This window comes from Lipotes vexillifer, unplaced genomic scaffold (assembly GCF_000442215.2).
Source record: "Lipotes vexillifer unplaced genomic scaffold, Lipotes_vexillifer_v1.1 scaffold1233, whole genome shotgun sequence".
In the NCBI taxonomy this organism is placed as follows: Eukaryota; Metazoa; Chordata; class Mammalia; order Artiodactyla; family Lipotidae; genus Lipotes; species Lipotes vexillifer.
In genome coordinates, this window is record NW_006782167.1 from 1,778,939 (window position 1) to 1,799,683 (window position 20,745).

At 42.2% G+C, this 20,745-nt stretch overlaps 1 protein-coding gene across 2 annotated transcripts in view; it reads left to right on the plus strand.

Moving 5' to 3' along the window:
- The window catches only part of ARHGAP44 (Rho GTPase activating protein 44), a 151,406-nt gene that overhangs the window by 58,720 nt on the left and 71,941 nt on the right, over positions 1-20,745 (plus strand). The window lies entirely within an intron of this gene.

Here is a 20,745-nt window from a genome sequence, read left to right on the forward strand (position 1 = left end):
TGGTGTCATTTTTTTTTGGTGGATTTGGGGGGGTTTTTTTTTTGGGGGGGGGGGGAACTGCTGTGAATTGAGAGGCCAGAGTGGTGCAGGCTGATCCCTCCTCAGTCCTTAGTGTAAGCACTTGTTTGTCTTGCGGGAGCTATTTGATACTTTAAAAAAAAAATTTTTTTTTACCTGAGGTATAGTTGGTTTACAATGCTGTGTTAATTACTGCTGTACAACAAAGTGATTCAGTTTACATGTATATACATTTTAAAATATTCTTTTCCATTATGGTTTATCATAGGATATTGAATATGATTCCCCGTGCTATACAGTAGGACCTTGTTGTCTATCCATACTGTATATACTAGTTTGCATGTGCTGACCCCAACCTCCCACTCCATCCATCCCCCAACCCCCCCCTTCCCCTTGGCAACCACCAGTCTGTTCTCTATGTCCGTGATTCTGTTTCATAGTTAGGTTTATTTGTGTCGTATTTTAGATTCCACATGTAAGTGATATCTTATGGTATTTCTTTCTCTCTGACTTATTTCACTTAGTATGATCATCTCTGGTTGCATTCCCTGATGCTGCAAATGGCCTTATTTAATTCTTTTTTATGGCCAAGTAGTATTCCATTATATATATGCACCACATCTTCTTTATCCATTCATCTGTTGATGGACATCTAGGTTGTTTCCATGTCTTGGCTATTGTGAATAGTGGTGCTATGAACATAGGGAGTGCATGTTTCTTTTTGAATTATAGTTTTGTCTGGATATATGCCCAGCAGTGGCATTGCTGGATTGTATGGTCATTCTATTTTTAGTTTTCTGAGGAACCTCCTTACTGTTCTCCATAGTGGCTGCACCAACTTAAATTCCCACCGACAGTGTAGGAGGGTTTGCTTTTCTCCACACCCTCTCCAGCATTTGTTGTTTGTAGACTTTTGAATGATGGCTCTTCGGACTTGGGTGAGGTGGTACATCATTGTAGTTTTGATTTGAGTTTCCTATTTGATACTTTTGACCGCAAAAGGTGCAGCGAGGACTTGACTTGGGAGGCTGAACTACCACTTAACTCTGTGATTCGGAAACGATGAGCATTGCCATCCAGTACCATTGTGGTACCTCCTCTAACCCTTCAACACCAGCCTGCAGGGAGCTGTATCTCCCCCCATCTGCTTTTGTCCTACTGACTCAACACCAGTAGCCTAACCTGTGCAGGTGCTGAGGGACACGTACCTGTGAGTAGGCGGGGAACCATCGCAGCTCACTTCCAAGGTCATGGTAACAGGAAGTTAGGAGCGCAAACTCGAAACTAGAAGAAATAGCTGCTGTCGAGGGAGAGGTGAAGAAAGAGATGGAAGAGGACCTTAGCAAAATGCAGTGAACTCTCAAGAAAATACCAGTGTAGTCAATAAAATAGACAAATAAAAGACTTCATGGAACTGAAAACGTTGTTTCCACATTATAAGGAACCATTTTCCAGATGTATGTAAAAAATAGTCACTGCTAAGAACATAATGACTCTGTATTCTAGAAGATCAAGAGAGACAGATTTCTCAGGCCACAGAGCAGAGGCATTTAGAGGTGAAAAGCGTGAGGGAAACGATAAGAAACTTGGAGGTCAGATTCAAGAGACGTAACATGAACCTGGGGGAGAAAAAGAACCAGACAGAAGAGCAACTGTTAAGTAAAAGCAGAAGGAGAGTTCTCTGAGTGGACAAGTCAGGCAGAGGGTGGATGAATGTTTCAAGCTATGTGTATAGACGTTTCCTGGTGAAATTCTAGAATTTTACAGATAAAGAGAAATTTTGCACATCTGGACAGACAGAACCAGAAGAACTGGACTAATATCAGACTTCTTAGCAGCAGCTCTAGAAGGAAGAATACCGTTAAACAATATCTATAGACTTATGGACAAAAAGGTTATTATCAAAAATCCTACATCAAACCCGGTTACCCAATTTGTAAGGTTAACACATAAAGGCTTTGGAGTTACACTCCTATCACATCTGTTTATTACTCATGTAACATCACTTTTTAAGGGCATGGAGGCCTCAGAGTTTGTTTATTTATTTACGTATTTGTGTAATTTAGCAGGAGAAAACTGGCAAAAAGGCCAGTCTGATGGGGAGCTCCAGAAACTAGGACAGAAAAGAGTAGTGAGCAGTGAATCCTGCGACCAATAGGTAGTTTAGCCCAAACAGATGAGACGATTTTTTTGCCAGCAATCTGTTGTGTATGCTACGTAGTGATGATTGCAACAAAACAGACAAGCTCTAGAGGAAAAAGCTAATAATAGCCTCAAGTCAAATGGCGACCAAACTCAGGAGTGGGGATGAGAGTTGGCGGTGGGAGAGGGTCATCGGAAAAATAAACATGTTCTGAGTGTTTCTTCTCGTGGATCAGGGGCGAAACAGCTTGGTGGGGGACATAATCATCTTCTACTGATGTGTCAATAGAGGAGATTAGGTTCAGTTATGATTTCAGGGGAAGGAAGTTCCTTTATAAATCAGGTCGGGATTCTCCTCTCCTGGGCTCTTGCCCTACCACTGGGAGAAAGCTATTTGTAACACCTGCATTTCATCGTTTGCCGTGATAGTTTTGATGCCAGACAAACTGAGGTTTGGACTACTTTGCTTGGAAAAGTTTTCCTCCCAAACCCTAACCTTGACAGCATCATCAGAACCCCCTTGTTTCCACAGCCCACAGCATCAGCCTGGACCGCGTTTTATGGCCGCATCCCTAGCTGGGAGCCTTCCCGGTGTGGCTTGGAGATGAATTGAGCCGCACTTGAGGAAGAGTGTGGGGACGGGGTCTAAAATATGTTCCTCTCGCCCACTAGGGAGTATGACAGGTAACAGTTCTAAGACAGAACTGAGAGAATGGTGGAGAGGGGGTGCCTGGGGAGTAGAGGACACCAAAAGAGAGGCCAGAAGCCCTGATGTCAGTGTTTTGTCTGGATGGGGACACTTCTGGAATAACACCTATCTTAGCAAGGTAACATTTTGTTGGTATCTCTGAGCCCTGTCCTGCCAGGACTGCCAGGGGCAGGAGGCTAGTAACGAGTAAGCCCACGTTTGTGGTCCTGGCCCTTTCGCCATAGTGAATTGTGTCCAAAATCCTGCCCGCTGGACCCTGGGGCCAGCCTCCCCGTGTAAACCCTGCAAGTCACACTGGAGCTGGGCACCAGGGTATTCTGTCATGTTCAGTGTCACAGACTTGCCCCTCAGAGACCTGTACTTCCAAGCCACTTTCCGTTGGTCTGGGATCACAGGTTTATTTTTAAAACTGTGCCCAAACCATAGACCAGAAGAGGACCTTGGCAAGTCATTGAGTCCAGGCCTTAACTTCAGAGAGAATCACACTTAAACTCCACCCCAGAGAACCCTTCTGCAATGACAGATACCGTGAAAATTGCTCCCAAGGATGGCTTGGAATCTGTTCATCCTGAGCCGTTTAATCCCTTCACTTTCAGGAAACACATCAGGTCCTGTCCTGTTGGTCACCAGACCCTGGTCTCTGACAAACACGGACCCCAAATCATGAGCAGAGGACAATGTGATAGTCGTGCAGTGCTTTTTACTCTGTTCTGTGGCCCCGGGATCATGCTATAATCCATCCTTAAAACCACAAAGGTCCACAGCGCTCAGATTTCACAAGCGACCACGAGGGAGTGGAGGTGGAAAATGCAGAATGCACTCACGGGTGGGTCTGCAGAGGCCGCCAAACAAAGTGCCACCACCCGGGGGGGCTTAACAATGGAAATTTATTTTCTCATAATTTCAGAGGCTGGAAGTCTGAGATCAAGGTGACCACGGGGTTGGTTCCTTCTGAGGCCTCTCTCTTTGGCTTGCAGACGGCTGTCTTCTACCTGTGTCCTCACATGGTCGTCTCTTTGTGTCTGGTCTTTTTTTTTTTTTTTTTTTTTTTTTAACATCTTTATTGGGGTATAATTGCTTTACAATGGTGTGTTAGTTTCTGCTTTATAACAGAGTGAGTCAGTTATACATATATATATGTTCCCATATCTCTTTTTGATGATAGCCATTTTGACTGGTGTGAGATGATATCTCATTGTAGTTTTGATTTGCATTTCTCTAATAATTAGTGATGTTGGACGTCTTTTCATGTGCCTCTTGGCCATCTGTATGTCTTCTTTGGAGAAATGTCTATTTAGGTTTTCTGCCCATTTTTTTTTTTTTTTATGAGTAGTTTGTTTTGATATTGAGTTGTATGAGCTGTTTATATATTTTGGATATTAACCCCTTGTTGCGCTCACTGTTTGCAAATATTTTCTCCCATTCCGTAGGTTGTCTTTTTGTTTTGTTAATGGTTTCCTTGGCTGTACATAAGTTGTGATTTTAAAAGGTACATTTTATAGCTAAAGAAACTTGTTGCACTTCTGACAACTGGTATGGACTTCCTGGCCTTTTCTGTCTTTAAAACAGGGTACGTGATTCATTTGCTTTTCAATTTTATGTCTCAGTGACAAACTCTAGGACAATTGAGAAATTCTACTCTTTATCCTGTTGCATTAGATTTAGGTAGTGCTACAAATTTTATTTTTTCTTTGTTTTTTTTTTTTATATTCTATGAGATTTTGAGAGAGGCTGGTTCAGAGTAAATGAGAGACAAAAACAAGACAAAACAAGCAAACGAAAAAGAAACTTGAAACTAAAGGTGGATTTCTTTCTTTTTAAAACTGAAAACCACAACAAAACTCTCCATTAAGAGAATGAGATATTGTGGACCTAAGGAGAAAAGTGGGAAACAGGACATGCAGTTGTGAAAACTAGTCTTCTCATTTTAATAAAATAGAGCATTCTTCAAATTAATTCTATTCATATCTTTTATGAGCCACATAAAGGCCATACTTCCATTCATTTATTAATTATTAATTTATCAAATCATTCATTTATTTATCTGAAAGCATTCATCTGCAAGAAGCAAGGTATTGTGGGTTATGCACGTAGTGCTGTGGAGTATTTAAAGATTATTATGACATTGACTTTGCGCTTATAGAATTTGTCGTATACTGGAGAGACAACAGGTTGTCACAGCTAAGTAAATACTGATGTGGAGAAATTTTTATTTTATTAGCAGCTGGTATAAAACTTCATTTTATGAAGGAACTCCGGCCACCCATGCCTCCCAATGATGTTTTGATGATAATTTGATAAGGAGTCTTTTTTTTTTTTGCGTTACGCGGGCCTCTCCCTGTTGTGGCCTCTCCCGTTGCGGAGCAGAGGCTCGGGACGCGCAGGCTCAGCGGCCATGGCTCACGGGCCCAGCTGCTCCGCGGCATGTGGGATCTTCCCGGACCGGGGCACGAACCCGTGTCCCACTGCATCGGCAGGCGGACTCTCAACCACTGCGCCACCAGGGAAGCCCCAGCCTCACGGTTTTTATCACAGCATCCCTCGCCCAGAGCAGCAGAGCTCTGCTGTAGCATTATAATGCCCCACAGTGGAAAAACTTGCCTCTTTCGCACCCTCCATTTTGTAGGAAAACAGAAAACAACCTGGGGAGAAGTGTCTGGCCTAATAACGATGGAGTTAATGCTGAGCTGAGGGTCACAGCTTTCTGCTTTGCCCCAGGCCAGCAGCCCTCCTGTGGTCATTAATCCTCGGCAAGTGCTTAAGTGGAGGCCAGGAATCAGTTCCTCTGGCCTCACTAGACCCACCACGAAACTAGTACGGTGGGCCCAGTGTTTTACCCCTGGAGTCAGTGTTTGCCCGGACGCTGGGCCGAGTGACTGCCAAAGGCCTGTGTCTGCTCAAAGTTTTGTGACCTCCGTGGGCCTGCGTCTGCCACAGGCCTGCATCCACCAGGGGCCTGTGTCTGCCTGAGCCTTTGCTATAGGTTCTGTGACTGCCGTGGGCCTCTGTCCACTGAGGGCTCTGGACCTGCCATGGTGAAGCCCAGAAACCTGTAGGGAGAGAGGCAGAAGGAATTACTAACAGCAGTATTACCAGGTATTGCTTTCCTAAGGGCAAAAGAATTTTCAAAGGAATTTAAAAAAAAAAAAAGAACTTTGGGAAGATTATCACAATTGTCCCATTGTGAAATGCTTCAGCAAGAAGCGAGAAGGACACATTTTATCTCTTGAAAAATCAGTTCTTTGAGGACCTTCTAAAAGAACTGGGTTGACTGGGTCTCATGGGCTGAACTGTGCCCTCCAAAAATTCCTGTGTTGAAGCCCTAACCCCTATGACCTCAGAATGTGACTGTATTTGGAGATAGGGTCTTTAAAAGGTGATTAAGTTAAAATGAAGCCATTAGAATGGGCCCTAATCCACCATGACTGGTGTCCTTATAAGAGGAGGAAATTTGGACACACAGGCACAGAGGGAAGACCATGTGAGGACACAGGGAGAAGGCAGCCATCTGTAAGCCAGAGAGAGAGGCCTCAGAAGACACTAACCTTGCCCCGACACCTTGATCTTGGACTTTTAGATTTTAGAACAGTGAGACAATAAACTTCTATTGTTTAAGCCACCCAGTCTGTGGCCCTTGTTCTGGCAGCCTCAGCAAACGAATACACTAGGCTACAGTAGATGAATGTTTAGGCCTGGTTTGTTTGTTGCTTTGTTTCCCTGACACCTGTCATATAACTCTCAATGAGAAAATGTTCACCATAGTCTCATAACGAACGACTCCATAAACCTAGTGGGTTAAAAACCCAGCAATCACTTATTTTACTCACAATTCTGTAATTTGGGCAGGGCTCGGTGGGGACACCTTGTCTCTCCTCCATGCAGCGCCAGCTGGGCTGACCCGATTAGGGTGTAGTATTAGTTATCTCTTGCTGCCTAACAGTTTACCCCAACATTTAGTAGCTTAAGAAGACATGTATAGGGGCTTCCCAGGTGGCGCAGTGGTTAAGAATCCGCTTGCCAATGCAGGGGACACGGGTTCGAGCCCTGGTCTGGGAAGATCCCACATGCCACGGAGCAGCTAAGCCCGTGCGCCACAACTACTGAGCCTGCGCTCTAGAGCCTGCGAGCCACAACTACTGAAGCCCGTGCACCTAGAGCACATGCTCCTCAACAGGAGAAGCCATTGCAGTGAGAGGCCCGCGCACCTCAATGAAGAGTAGCCCCTGCTGGACGCAACTAGAGAAAGCCGCGTGCAGCAACGAAGACCCAACACCGCCAAAAAGAAATAAATTAAAAAGAAATAAATTTTTTAAAGGGAGAAGACATGTATAACCTCACATAGTTTCTGTGGGTCAAAAATCTGGGCGAAGTCTAGCCGGGTGCCTCCTTTAGCCGGGTGCCTCTGGCTTCAGGTGCCTCATGAGATTGCAGTCAAGCTGCTGGCTGCATTTGGGTTCTCTTCCGAAGGCCTGGCTGGTGAGGAATCTGTTTCCAAGCTCACTCACGTGGCTGACATCAGGTCTTAGTCTCTCACCACATGGGTCTTTCTACAGGACTGCCTCAAAACATGGCAGCTGGCTTCCCCCAGGGCAAGGAATGCAAGAAAGAGAGAGTGTGGGAGAGTATCCAAGACAGAAGCCACAGTCTTTTTATAATCTAATCTTGGGAGTGCCATCCTATCGCTTCTGCTGGAATGGAAGCTAGGTGCTCGGTCTCGTCTACATTAAGGGGGAGGAGTTGACACATGGGTAAGAATACCACTGCCGGGTTCCATCTTAGATGCTCCCCACCACAAGGATTGACTTTCAAGATGGCTCTCTCACATGACTGGCAAGTTGGTACTGGGTGTTGGCTGGAAGCTGAGCTGGGGCTGTGGGCTGGGAATCATGGTTCTTCTCCATGGGCTGCTCGAACTTCCTCACAGCATGATAGCTGGGTTCCCAGAACAAGTGTCCCAAGAGAGTAAGGCAAGAGTACATTACATTTGTATGACTTGGCCTCTGAAGTCTCAGAGCTTCGCTTCTCCCACACTCTGTCGGCTGAAGCAGTAACAAAGGCCCACTCAGGTTCAAGGCTAAGGGTCATAAACTCCACCTACCGATGCAAGAGTGGCAAGGATCTAGAAATGCACGTGGGACAGGAGCTACTGTTGTGACTTATCTTTGGAAAATACCTCCTGCTACAATGGAGCTTGGTATTAAGTAGAGAAGAGGCTGAGTCTGTAGCTGATGAAACTAAACTCAAGCTGGATATCTAGGAAGAAAAGTAAGTGCTCATAATTCAGGACCTGAGGTTCGCTGAACTCTCTCAGCTTTTGCTTGTCTGTAAAGGTTTTAATTTCTCCATCAAATCTGAATGAGATCCTTGCTGGGTAGAGTAATCTTGGTTGCAGGTTTTTCTCCTTCATCACTTTCAGTATGTCCTGCCACTCCCTTCTGGCTTGTAGAGTTTCTGCTGAGAGATCAGCTGTTAACCTTATGGGGATTCCCTTGTGTGTTATTTGTTGTTTTTCCCTTGCTGCTTTTAATATGCTTTCTTTGTATTTAGTTTTTGACAGTTTGATTAATATGTGTCTTGGCGTATTTCTCCTTGAATTTATCCTGTATGGGACTCTCTGTGCTTCCTGGACTTGATTAACGATTTCCTTTCCCATATTAGGGAAGTTTTCAACTATAATCTCTTCAAATATTTTCTCAGTCCCTTTCTTTTTCTCTTCTTCTTCTGGAACCCCTATAATTCGAATGTTGGTGCGTTTAATGTTGTCCCAGAGGTCTCTGAGACTGTCCTCAGTTCTTTTCATTCTTTTTTCTTTATTCTGCTCTGCAGTAGTTATTTCCACTATTTTATCTTCCAGGTCACTTATCCGTTCTTCTGCCTCATTTATTCTGCTATTGATCCCATCTAGAGTATTTTTCATTTCATTTATTGTGTTGTTCATCATTGTCTGTTTCATCTTTATTTCTTCTAGGTCCTTGTTAACTGCTTCTTGCATTTTGTCCATTCTATTTCCAAGATTTTGGATCATCTTTACTATCATTATTCTGAACTCTTTTTCAGGTAGACTGCCTATTTCCTCTTCATTTGTTAGGTCTGGTGGGTTTTTATCTTGCTCCTTCATCTGCTGTGTGTTTTTCTGTCTTCTCATTTTGCTTATCTTACTGTGATTGGGTTCACCTTTTTGCAGGCTGCAAGTTCGTAGCTCCCGTTGTTTTTGATGTCTGTCTCCAGTGGCTAAGGTTGGTTCAGTGGGTTGTGTAGGCTTCCTGGTGGAGGGGACTAGTGGCTGTGTTGTGGTGTATGAGGCTAGATCTTGTCTCTCTAGTGGGCAGGTCCACGTCTGGTGGTGTGTTTTGGGGTGTCTGTGGACTTATTATGATTTTAGGCAGCCTCTCTGCTAGTGGGTGGGGTTGTGTTCCTGTTTTGCTATATGGTTGGCATAGGTTGTCCAGCACTGTAGCTTGCTGGTTGTTGAGCGAAGCTGGGTGCTGGTGTTGAGATGGAGATCTCTGGGAGATTTTCGCCGTTTGATATTATGTGGGGCTGGGAGGTCTCTTCTTGACGAGTGTTCTGAAGTTGGCTCTCCCACCTCAGAGGCTGAGTCCTGACTCCTGGCTGGAGCAGCAAGAGCCTTTCATCCACTCGGCAAAGAGCACTGACACAGCTCACACATCTACATGGGGCTCAGCTGATCCAGACTGGCCTCTCTGCTGGGTCGTTGTGATGGACCAGGGTTCAATCCCTGTCTGCAGACCAGTTAGGAATCAGTTGGTCTGGGCTGGGCTTGGCTGGAACTCTGTGTCTGGTCTTGATCTTCTCTTCTTATGAGGTCACCAGTCATACTGGATAAGGGCCCACCCTAATGACCTCATTTTAACCTTATCACCTCTCTAAAGGCCCTGTCTCTAAGTACAGTCACATACTAGGGTAAGGGAGGTTAGGATTTCCACATAGGAGTTTTGGGGGGAACATCATTTAGCCCATAACAACTCCAGAGATCAGATATCACCAAGACCACTATACTTGCATCCTAAAATCACTTCCAAAATCATGGGGAAAGCCCATTCTTCACAACCCTGGTCCATGTTCGAAAAATGGTGAGAAATTAAAAACAAAAAGACATTTAAAATAATACATAAAAATGCATAAGAATATTATATAATTAACATTACTAATTTAAATATTATGAATAATCATTAATATGTATAGTCTTATGCACATCTATGCATTATTTTTAAAGTATATATTCTTAAACCAGCATAAAATTATTTGGAGGGCGCGAGAAATACATATTTAAAGATTTAGTATAATAAGTATCAAGACACTTGAGATTTAAACATCTTATTTTCGAGAGGGGAGTACTAATTAACCGTGGGGCTCGACAGCGTCCTCGGAAACGATTGATACTGTTGCAAAGATGCAAAGGAAGCAATGAGGAATTGGTAGGGTTTGGATGAGAGATTAAAAAATAATGCCTGGATATTTTGGAACCAGCAAGAATATTCCTGTTTGGGGACTAGGGAAAAAGTAACATGGGAGAGAATCTAAAATCTTTGCGATACCTTTAAAACTCCTCTTAGAAATGTACTCATTTGGTTAACCTTCACAATATTAAAATATGGTGTTTATAACTTGCTGTGTTCATAGATTTATCACAGGTGACATAAAATATTCCAGTTTACATTATTTTGTAATACAATCACTTTGTTTTTTAAAGACTTTGTTTTTAGAGCAGTTTTAGGTTTACAACAAAATTGAGAGAAAGGTAGAGATTTCCCATAAACCCCCTCCCCCCTACACATGGATATTCTCCCTCATTATCAACATCACTCACCAGAGTGTTACATTTGTTACCAAGGATGAACCTACACTGACACATCATAATCACCCAAATTTCATAGTTTACCTCGGGTTCCCTCTTGGTGCTGTCCATTCTGTGGATTTGGACAAATGTATATATAAACATATCCATCATTATAGTATCACACCACATATTTTCACTGCCTTAAAGATTTTTTAAATTTATTTTTGTTTTTTAAATGTAAAAATACAACATAAATCTACCATCTTAACCATTTTTACGTATGCAATTCAGTGGCATTAATCACATTCACATTTGTGTGCTACCATCACCACCATCCATCCATAGAATTCCTCACCTTGCAAAGCTGAAACTGTACCCATGAAACAGTAATTCCCCACCAACCCCTGGTAACCACCTTTGCAATACATTTTACAATACTTATACTGTCTCTTGTATCAATAGAAGAATTAGAACATTCAACACAAGGGAAGAACAGAGGGCTGACAACACTTTGACGTATACCTTAGCATATTTTTTTTGCTTCTGAGTATCCATGTATGTATGTTTTTTACTGTGCGTACTGGTTTATAGCTTGTTCCTTCTCGCTTAATTTATCAATACCTTAACATGTCAAATATATGTCATCATTTTTAATACTTACATGAAAGTCCATCCATTTGAACAGTCCCTTTGGATTTGAGGGAAGACCTTTGGATTTTTTCCAATATATCCATATACTGAAGGGCTGGAAACAAAAGATTAAGTATAAACGTAGACCTCCATAGGGCAATGCTCTGATGACCTTTCTTACAGTTAAATCTTTATCTGCATCCTCAGTTATTTCTTCAGGATGAGTTCCTCCATTTAAGTTACTTTGAGAAACGTTTTCTATATTTTCAGGCTTTTAAAATATACTGCCAAATTGCCTTCAAGAAAGATTGTACCATTTCATGCTTCCAACAGCTGTGGTGAGCACACCTATCTTCCATGCCTTGGGCAACCTTGTCCCTTAAAAATCAAAATAATAGGTGGATGTGGTTTTTAAAAAAAATCAAGTTGTAGAGAAGGACTTATAATGAAAAGGTATCAGCCGCCTTATCCTGATTCCTCTCCCAGCCCTGCTCTCTGGAGACAATTACTTTTAATGACTTCTGTATTCAATTCCTCTGTAATTTAGCTCCCCATCTTTAAATAATATGCTTGTCCTGTTGGTTCTCTCTCATATACCCACAAACACACAGTTTACTTCCTGTTGGGGAGATGGGGTTTTGATTCTGTTATACCACTTGCCTTCCCCTCCATACCTATTTTTTCAATTGCTGTAACAAAGAGCATTTTACTTCTTATGTTTAAACCTCTCTGCAGTTGCCACAGATGGTACGGTTTCTCTTGGCTGGCTCTAGTGAGCATTATTCACCTCTCTCCCTCAACTGTTTGCTTCTCCCTCTTTCTTGCCTTTCTTTCCCATTTTTCCTTTCTCTTTTTTCTCTTTCTCTTTTTTCTCTTTCTCCTTTTCACATCTTGAAGATTGATAAAATTTACATTCATTCTCTCCTGTAATCATCATAATTACGTCTTCTGTGTTTTGTTCATGGGTTGAGTCTAAAAGTTCAACAGTCAACTAAGTACTTCTTTTATAGCTACTTAAACGTTCATTGCAGAGCCAAGTAATATGTCAATAATATTTCATGCTCTGTGGTTCCAACATAAAGATATCTACGCAGATAAAGGAGACTTTGCCTAGTGCCAAGGTTAGATAAATACTCTTTCCTTACATTCTACAGATGATTCAATCATGCATCACTTTACTTTGATTCATATTTGTTTGTTTGTTTTTTGATTCATATTTGAATCCTATCTTTCTTGGGTACTTTTCCTGGAATTTCTTTGGGATTATCTTGTTTTTTTTCTGTTGGGAGAATCATATGCCTTCATACCTTCCAACTTACTCATTTCATCTATTATCCTGTTTGCTCTCTTCATCTCAGATGCCGCTGAGTTCCAATTTGTATTTATTGCTCTCCGAGCCTCCTGCGGGTCTGACATCCTGGGATTTCCTCTTGGCTGGTCTCAGGTTTATTTCTGTCATTTCTTACTGGATTAAAGTTTTATCCTTATTTTTTCTGGAGTGCATCCTCAAGGAGTTTTCTCAGAAAGAGAGGTAACGTCCTTTTCTGTTTCTAAAAATGATTTTATTTTGCCTCTATACTTGACTGATAAGTTGTCATAATTCTTTTTCTTTTTGGATTGAAATGAATTTTCACTCAGAACTCTGGAATTGCTCCGTTATAGTCTAGCATCAGTTATTGCTGATAAATTCTGCTGCTGGTCTGATTGCTGCAGCTTGACAGCTTCCTTCTCTTGGAAGGGGCCAGAATGAAGAGCGGGAGATGCCTGGGCATAGAACAGTGGGGACAGTTTGGAGGACCTTGAAGAGAGAAATTTGTCGACTCGGTAGGATTTTCCAAAGCAGAGATTTTTAGATTTTATTCCATACACACCAGTGTTTCTTAACACGCATTGGAGTCACCTGGAGGGCATCTTAAAACAGATTTTGGAGCTCACTCCCAGAATTTCTGACTCAGTAGGTCTGGTTGGGGCTGGAGAATTTACATTTCTAACAAGTTTGAAAGTGATGCTGATTTTGTAGCTCCAGGACTGTATTTTGGTATATTGCACTAAGGTGATGACTTAATTCAGAGTAACCTCACTTTCTTGTTTAAAAAAATGGGGATAATAACACCTTCCAGGGTTTTTTTTTAAGGAATGAGTGATTGTATTCACTACGTTTTCTGTATTCCAGATGCTCGGGCGTCTGAAGCCTCACTGACTTGGGAGAGACTGCACCTCCGAGGCCTGGCTAATTCCTAGAAAGAGCAGACAGTTTGCCTGAAAGCACATCTTTGACATGCAAACAACCAATTCTGAATCCATACCTCCACCCACCTCTTTTCAGGCTCCTTTAGTCTAGACAGTATCCTCCTGCCCCTAAATCACTCCAGGGCCAAGTGCTGGACTATTAGGACGCTCCCCCCATAGCCCAGAGCCCACCAAAATTACTAAAATTATCCCACTTTAAACCTGCTCAGCTTGCTTGCTTTGTCAACCCATCCTTCTTGTGGAAACCACAGTAAAGACGGTTGCCCACACTGTCCCCTAGCTCTCTCTGCCTCCTGACCTGCCCTGGTGTATCCCTGTGTGTCCCTGCATGGTGTGCCATGCCTCCTGATTCTAGGAACCTGTAAGTTTCTTCATGACAGTTCCATGTGTGCATGTCTGATCTACCTGATTGAAACAAGTCTCAGGTACATTTTGAAACAGTGGTATAAAGCTTGTAAAGCACTTAGCAGAGCACCTCTTTGGCATTAGGTAAAAGGGACATTTTAGGAAGAATAATCTAAAGGCAGTGTGAATGATGAACGGGAAGATGCTGGAGACGGGGACATCCATGGGACCCAGCCCGAGAGTCTGCAAATAGAAAGAGCAACAGGTGCTGAAAATATTAGTGATAGACAAATTGAGAGCATTGGACAACTTCTTGGGTGTTGTAACTTGGTGACTTATTGTCTGCAATGTTTTGTAATGAGACTGTCTCTGCGTTAAAGGCAGCCTCACTGTTTCCTCCCATGACTTCTCTAATGACAGCTGAGAGTCCTCACTGTTTGGCTCTCAGTCCAACCAAGTGTCTTTCTGTGATGAGGCCAGAACTCCAAGGTAGCATGTCAGGGAAGGTCTCCAAGATGTCCTGTAGTGAATATTACCTTCATGTTTCCTAAACTATAGTCAGCACTCAGGCTGTGGTCATTAACTGGCGTTATGTGAAATATATTTTTATAGATTTGGGAAATGACGAGTTAGCCGAAATTAAGCCATTTCAATTTCCTGCAGGGCTTCCTCAGAGCGTTTAATATTTTAATGAAACTCTGTTAATGGAGAATATAGCCTTCAGCGTTTCCTAACTTATTTGTCCCCAGAACCTTTTTCTTCAGGGTGTCTAATGAGTCTCTATCTTTTCATGGAACACATTCTGGGAAACGCTGCCGTGACCTGACAAGCTAATGTATGACACCGCTGACAATCAAGATTTTTGCGGGTGGCAGTGATTGTTCTTCTAAAGCCCGTCAGGAGAACAGTGCACAATTTTTAGATCCATTTGCCAAGGCTCTGCTTTGCTTTAGTCTATTGGTGTAAAAAATAAAATGAAAAGACATAACTTGTACCCAGATGTCACCTACACGGTGCCTATCATCCTGTAGAATGACTCATCCTCTGAAAATAGTAGTGTTCATTGTCTTGATAGTGAACAATGCTCTTTCATTTACAAAGATGAGGCCCAAAATACCAGGCTTCCTAAAATTAGCGTCACCTGTTAGCCCGCCTCCTTCCTCGGGTCAGTCTTTTTTATTTTGTTTTATTTTTTAAATTTTTACGTAATTTTTATTTTTGGCTGCGTTGGGTCTTCGTTGCTGTGTGCGGGCTTTCTCTAGTTGCGGCGAGCAGGGGCTACTCTTTGTTGCAGTGTGTGCGGGCTTCTCATTGCCGTGGCTTCTCTTGTTGTGGAGCACAGGCTCTAGGCGCACAGGCTTCAGTAGTTGTGGCACGCGAGCTCAGTAGCTGTGGCTTGCAAGCTCTAGAGTACAGGCTCAGTAGTTGTGGCGCACAGGCTTAGTTGCTCCGCGGCATGTGGGATCTTCTGGGACCAGGGCTCGAACCCATGTCCCCTGCATTGGCAGGCGGATTCTTAACCACCGCGCCACCAGGGAAGTCCCGAAGCTTTTAATTTAGATGAAGTCTAATGTATCCCTTTTTTTGGTTTGTTTTGCGGATCATCCTTTTGATGTTGTTTCTAAGAACTCATCGCCTCACCGAAGGTCAAAGATATTGTCTCATGTTTTCTTCAAATGTTTTATAGTCTCATGTTTTGTATTTAGGTCCGTGAACGATTATGTGTGAATTTTTGTACATGATGTGAAGCATGGGTCAAGGTTCATAGTTTTGCATATGAATATCCAATTGTACCAGCACAATTTGTTAGAAAGACTCTTCTTCCTCCTTTGCATCTTTGTCAGAAATCAGTTGCTTACGTCTGTCTAGGTCCATTTTCCTTATTCTGTCCCACTGATCTGTTTTTCTGCCCTTTCACTGCCATATTTTTTTTTTTTTTTTTTTTTTTTTTTGGCGGTCCGCGGGCCTCTCACTGTTGTGGCCTCTCCCGTTGCGGCGGACGCACAGGCTCAGCGGCCACAGCTCACGGACCCAGATGCTCCGCGGCATGTGGGATCTTCCCGGACCGGGGCACGAACCCGTGTCCCCTGCATTGGCAGGCGGACTCTCAACCGCTGCGCCACCAGGGAAGCCCACTACCATATTCTTTTGATTACTTAGTTTTATAGTAAGTCTTTCTTTTTTTTTTTTTTTTTTTTGCGGTACGCGGGCCTCTCACTGTTGTGGCCTCTCCCGTTGCGGAGCACAGGCTCCGGACGCGCAGGCTCAGCGGCCATGGCTCATGGGCCCAGCCGCTCCGCAGCATGTGGGATCTTCCCGGACCGGGGCACGAACCCGTGTGCCCTGCACCGGCAGGCCGACTCTCAACCACCGCGCCACCAGGGAAGCCCCTATAGTAAGTCTTAAAACTGGGTAGTGAGTACTACAAATTTATTCTTTCTAAAAATCGTTTTAGGTTTTCTACTTCCTTTGCAGTTTCATGTCAATATTAGAATCAGTTTGTATCTACAACAAATCCTGTTGAAATTTTGATTGGGATTACATTTAATCATGACTAATTTTCTGAGTGTTGACATCTTTATTAGGTTGAGTCTTCCAATCCACAGACACAGTATTTCTCCCTTTATTTAGATCTTTCTTTTATAATTTTGTGGTTTTCAACAGACACATTCTTTGCATATATTTATAAATTGATACCTAAGTATTTTATTTTTTAAAGCAGTTGTTAATAGTATTTTATTTTTAGTCTCAGTATTAATGTATTCATTACTAGTGTATAGAAATAAAATTTATTTTTCTGTGTTTACCTTATGTCCTGCCACCTTACTGAACTCATTTATTAGCTCTAGGAATTTTTTTTTGGTAGATTCCTTGGCATTTTCTACATAGACAAGCATGTCATCTGGAAATAGGGACATTTTTATTTGTTCCTTTCGTATCTATATGTTTTTTATTTCCTTTTCTTGCCTTATTGCACTGATTCAAACTTCCAGCACTATGCTGAATGAATGTTGAGTACAGACACATCTGCCTTGATCCCAGGCTTAGTGGGGAAAGCATCTACTCTTTCACCATTAAGCATAATGTTAATTACAGGGTTTTTGTTTTGTTTTGTTTTGTTTTGTTTCTTTGCAGATGTTATTTATCAATTTGAGGAAGTTCTCTTCTATCTCTTCTGTGTGTTCTGAGAGTTTTCACCAAGAATGGGTGTTGAATTTTGTCAGCTCCTCTTTCTACATCGATTAATATGATCATGTAGTTTTTCTTCTTTGATCTATTAATATGGTAAATTACATTGATTGATTAAAAAACCCCTGGAATAGTATCCCTGGACTAAACCTAAGTTGGTCATGGTGAAAAATTCTTTTTATAGGTTGTTGAATTATATTTGGTAATATTTTGTTAAGGATGTTTGCATCTATATCATGAGGAATATTGGTCTATAGTTAGCTTTCTTTGTTACTGTTCTTTGTCTGGTTTTGGTATCAAAGGAATGCTAGCTTCATAAAATGAACTGGGAAGTGCGTCCTCCTCTTCTGTATTCTGGAAGAGATTATGTAGAATTGGGGCTAATTCTTCTTTAAACATTTGGTAAAATTCTCTTGTGAAGTCTTCTGGGTCTGAATATTTTTTTGAGACTTTTAATAGTACAGGTTCAATTTCTTAACAGTTACAGGGCGATTTCAATGATTTGTTTCATATTGAGTGTATTGTAATTTATGGTTTTTAAGTACAGTAGTGCATTTCATGTAAATTGTCAAATGTACATACGTGTATTAGTTGTTCAAAGACGTTCTTTTGAAAAATCTACAGGATTTTGTAGGGATACTTCCTCTTTCCTATTCTTGGTAATTTGTCTCCTCTTTTTCCTTCTTTTCAATTGTGCTAGAGGTTTTTTCAATTGTATTTATCTTCTCAAAGAACCAGCTCTTTGTCTTATTACTTTTCTCCATTCTTATTTTTGTTTTAAATTTATTATGCCCTTTGTGCTTGCTTTGGGCTTATTCTTGGTCTTCTTCTTTTTTTTTTTTTTTTTTTTTTTTTGCGGTACGCGGGCCTCTCACTGTTGTGGCCTCTCCCGTTGCGGAGGACAGGCTCCGGACGTGTAGGCTCAGCGGCCATGGCTCACGGGCCCAGCCTCTCCGCAGCACATGGGATCTTCCCAGACGGGAGCACGAACCCGTGTCCCCTGCATCGGCAGGCGGACTCTCAACCACTGCGCCGCCAGGGAAGCCCTTGGTCTTCTTTTTATAGGTTGCCACAATAGGAGCTAAGATTCTCATTTGAAAATGTTTCTCTTTTCTGATACATGGTTTTAGTGCTATAAAATTTCCTCCCAGCACTGCTTTGGCTGTGTCCACCATTTTGATATATTGCATTTTCATTTTTGTTCAGTTCATTTTTTTTTTTCCCTTGAGACTTCCTCTGTTCTATGGATTATTTAGAAGCATTTGGTACTTGCCTGGTTGTCCAGTGGTAAAGAATCTGCCTGACAATGCAGGGGCTGTGGGTTCGGTCCTTGGTCAGGGAACTGAGATCCCACATGCCATGCGGCAACAAAGCCCATGTGCACCACAACTACTGAGCTTGCGTGCCTCAACTAGAGGAGAGAAAACCTGTGTGCCACAACTAGAGAGAAGCCCGAGAGCCACAATGAAAGATCCCGCATGCTGTGACGAAGACCTGGCGCAGCCAAAAATAAATTAAATGAATAAATAAATAGTAAATAGAAGCATGCTGTTTGGTGTCCGAGTGTTTGGATATTTTCTTCTTATCTTTCTGTTAGTGATAAGAGAATACACTGTATATGATTTCAGTTCTTTCAAATTAGTTATTTTAGGGAATTCCCTGGCGGTCCAGTGGTTAGGACTCTGCGTTTCCACTGCAGGGGGCACGGGTTTGATCTCTGGTTGGGGAACTGAGATCCTGCAAGCCACACAATGCGGCAAAAAACCACCACCACCAACAACATCAAATTAGTTATTTTATGGACCCAGATGTTGCCCATCTTGGTGTATGTACTGGAAAAGAATGTGTCTACTGCAGATGTTGATTGGAGTGTTCTATAAATGTCATTTAAATTCTGTTGGTTAATTGAATTGTTGTGTTCTTACTTATTCTTGCTGATTTGTTTTTTACCTAGCTGGTCTGTCAGTTGTTGAGAGAGGGGATATTGAAGTCTTTATGTGGATTTGTCTGTTTTTCCTTTCAGTTCTGTCAGTTTTTGCTTCACATATTTTTGCAGCTTTGTTTAGTGCATACACATTTAAGGTTGCTACATCTTCTTGGTGGATTGATCCTTTTATCATTATACTCTCCTCTATGTTTCTGGTCATTTTCTTTATTCTGAATCTACTTTATCTAACATTAATATAGCCACTTTTGCTTTCTTTTGATAAATGTTTGCATGATATCTTTTCCTGCCCTTTTACCTTCAGCCTGCCTATGTCGTATTTGAAATGAGATTCTCGTAGATTGCATGTTTTCAATTCACTCTGTCAGTCTATCTCTTAATTGGCATATTTAGGCCATTTACATTTAATATAACTATGACTATGTTAATGCTTAAGTCTGCCATTTTAATTTTTTGTTTTATGTTTGTTTGTTCTGTTTTTTCTTGCTTTGTGTTCTTTTTTAAAATTAATTAATTAAATTTATTTATTTATTTTTGGCTGTGTTGTGCCCTTGTTGCTGCGCGCGGGCTTTCTCTAGTTGCGGTGAGCGGGGGCTACTCTTCGTTGTGGCGCACAGGCTTCTCATTGCTGTGGCTTCTCTTGTTGCGGAGCACGGGCTCTGGGCATGTGAGCTTCAGTAGTTGTAGCACGCGGGCTTCAGTAGTTCTGGCTGGTGGGCTCTAGAGTGCAGGCTCAGTAGTTGTGGCACACAGGCTTAGTTGCTCCATGGCATGTGGAATCTTCCCAGACCAGGGATCGAACCTGTTTCCCCTGCATTGGCAGGCGGATTCTTAACCGCTGCGTCACCCAGGGAAGTCCCTTGTGTTCTTTTTCTTTCCTTTCTGTAGGTTAGTTTATATTTTGATTTATCTGTTGTGTTTTTGAGTGTATCTCTTTGCGCTTTGCTCCAAGAAGATTTGCATTCTCCTCTGATGTGAGACGGGTTGCTAACAGGTTGGGACACTCCAGCCGCTATCTAAGTTCTTTCCCTGAATGTGTTAACCCCTGGTTCCAGCCCCTCACTTTCTGGGTGGGGTGGGGGGCCTCACAGTGGTGACCAGATCTCCAGTGGTGGCATTTGCATTTGTCACCAGGACTCAGTGCTGTCTCCGTGTTTGCTGTTGATTCATCTCTGCTCAGATTTTCTAGCTACTTTTGCTTGTTTGTTTGGGGGAGACCAAGGGGGATGGAATAGAATTCCAAGTAATTCTATTACTTGGAAAAAAAAAAAATCTGGAGACAGAAGTGTGTTTGTGCTTCATCCAGTTTCCATGCTGTAGCAGGAGACTCCTCAGACCATCTTGTTTACCATGTTTTTCCCGGAATGCTGGTTCCTTGAGGTTCCTAGTATATTCCGGTACTGTCTATATTTTCTCTTGTTAGAAATAGCTGCTGTTGATGCAAACTTGTGTATATAGGATGGATAAAGAACAAGGTCCTACTGTATAGCACAGGGAACTATGTTCAGTATCCTGGGATAAACCATAATGGAAAAGAAGAAGAAAAAGCATATATTGAATATATACGTATATATTTGCTACACAACAGGAATTAACACAACATTGTAAATCAACTATACTTCAATAAAATTTAAAAAAAAATAGCTGCTATAATAGGGCTTCCCCGGTGGCGCAGTGGTTGAGAGTCCGCCTGCCGATGCGGGGGACGCGGGTTCG